Here is a 2,131-nt window from a genome sequence, read left to right on the forward strand (position 1 = left end):
TAGAAACAAAGCCCAAGCCTGAGTCGTCGGCGCTCAAGCACCCCACTTAGGGCGCCTGGGCGGCGAGCGGTGGTTTTCCACCCTTAAGCCTTGTAGAGGTCGCCCAAGCCTTCTACATCCGGCGCTCAAGCGCCCCTAAAAGGGGCACCCGGGCGGTGAGCGGCTCTTCTTGCGCTTAAGCCTTCCAGAGTACGCCCAAGCTTTCTTCATCCGGCGCTCAAGCGCCCCAAAAAGGGGCGCCCGGGCGGTGAGCGACACTTCCTGCACTTAAGCCTCAAAAAGGGCACCCAAGCCTCGAGCTTCTTTCCCTCTGGTGCTTTTTCTGGACCTTTCTAAGCTCTATCTCCTTAGCACTTTATCCCTGCTTTCCATATTAACTCATTTTCTATCAAAACAAAGGGAATTAGTCATAAAATCATCAAATTCAACCTTGACTCTCTTATTCACACAACTTAACAAAAAAACATGATTCCAAGCAAGTTTCTAAGCAGAAAAGGGTGCATTTAGTATTAAAATTACATCACAGATAACGGTATTTTCAACCGTTATCATGTGTCATAGGAGCTGGAAAGTTTATGAGAGAAGAAGGAAACGAAAGGCTAAGGGCGACGGGGAAGGGACCAATCGGTTACATGCAGGGGGAGCAGCAAGTACCGAGCAGTCAAATGCAGGGGGAGCAGCAAGGACCGAGCGGCCACAGGAAGTTAGAGCATAAGGAGAATGCCGAACGGTTGAGGGAGAGGGTGAAGTAGTCGTTCGGTTGAACAAGAGACGGTCGGTTGAACAATGGAAAGCATAATTGTATTAACGGTTTGAGTGGAGAGAACCTATTATAAATAGAATAATCGTCAGTCTGTGGGGATTAGGTTATATTTTACTCGTATAGTCAGGGCATTGGCCTGAGGAGGGGGATTAGGCTCCCATAGTTACCCATACTTACGTCCATACTTACATCCATACTTGTACATTGACTTTCGATATTGTTAATGTGCAAATAAATCAATACGTTTCATTCATTCTTCTGTGTTTTGTGTTCTTGTTGTGATTCACGAGAGAATGGAATTAGGTTTTCGATTACAGAAACCTAACAATTGGTCCGACCTACCGGATCTAATTGAGGGAGAAAAGAGCAATGGAGGGTAGATTCGATGGAAGATTGAATTTAGTGGACAACCAATTGGAAAACATGGAGATAGCAATCGACGGAATAAAGGCGAAAAACGCAGCGCGGCGCCAAGATACGACGGCGATTCGGCAAGACTTGCAAGAGGTCATGCGAATTATTGGAGCAAGGGCACGTGACCAGGAGGCGTGGTCGGACGGTAGTCAAGCGTCAGTAAACAACAATCGAGGGACGAGGCGGGACGACGAGATGGGAGGAAGAGAGGGGGAGCGTGGCGAAGGTAATGGCAGGTGGCGAAAACGGGTAGAGTTGCCCTTTTTCGAAGGACTTGATCCGCTCAACTAGATCAATCGTGCAAAGAAATTCTTTGAATTACAAGGCGTTTCGGAGGAAGAGAAGATTCGCTTGGCTTACATTAGTATGGAAGGGAGTGCGGGGTAATGGTTTCGGTTCTGGAGGACGAAGGCGAGAAACCAATCGTGGGAAGGATTTAAGGACGCGTTGGTCATGCGATTCGGGGGACGAAACAGGGGTACTATTTTCGAGCGGCTGGCGACGACCAAGCAAACTGGCACTGTGGACGAATTCGTTCAAGAATTTAAGGTACTGGTGGGCCAAACGAGTAGGTTACCGGAGGAGCAGTTGTTAGGGTATTTCCTTGCGGGGTTATAGGGGGAGATTAGAGATCAGGTTCGAATACTAGACCCTAGCGAATTGATGACGGCCATGCGCATTGCTAGAGATGTCGAAGAAGCTCGCTGGAGTAATAAGACGGGAGGTTGGAGCGGAAGTAAGAACCCATCATCGTGGGGACGCGGCATAGTTAGAGGAGGGATGGTGGGCCGAATAGAACCTAACCAGAGCGGAATGGGTAGGTCAGGAGGAACCGAGAGTGTTGGCTCGATAAAAAGAGAGGGAGCACCTGGGGGAGTGGCGGGCAAGACAAGGGCGGCAGGAGGAAGTGATAACAGGGGAAAAGGGGTGAGAAACCTACCTTACCAGGAGTAT

At 49.1% G+C, this 2,131-nt stretch overlaps 1 pseudogene; it reads left to right on the forward strand.

Moving 5' to 3' along the window:
- The first annotated feature begins 1,132 nt into the window (after window positions 1-1,132).
- On the forward strand, window positions 1,133-1,795 carry LOC148194279 (uncharacterized; annotated as a pseudogene).
- The last annotated feature ends 336 nt before the right edge of the window (window positions 1,796-2,131 follow it).

Source organism: Vigna umbellata, chromosome 8 (assembly GCF_029865625.1).
Source record: "Vigna umbellata cultivar VRB3 chromosome 8, Vumbellata_1.0, whole genome shotgun sequence".
Classification (NCBI taxonomy): Eukaryota; Viridiplantae; Streptophyta; class Magnoliopsida; order Fabales; family Fabaceae; genus Vigna; species Vigna umbellata.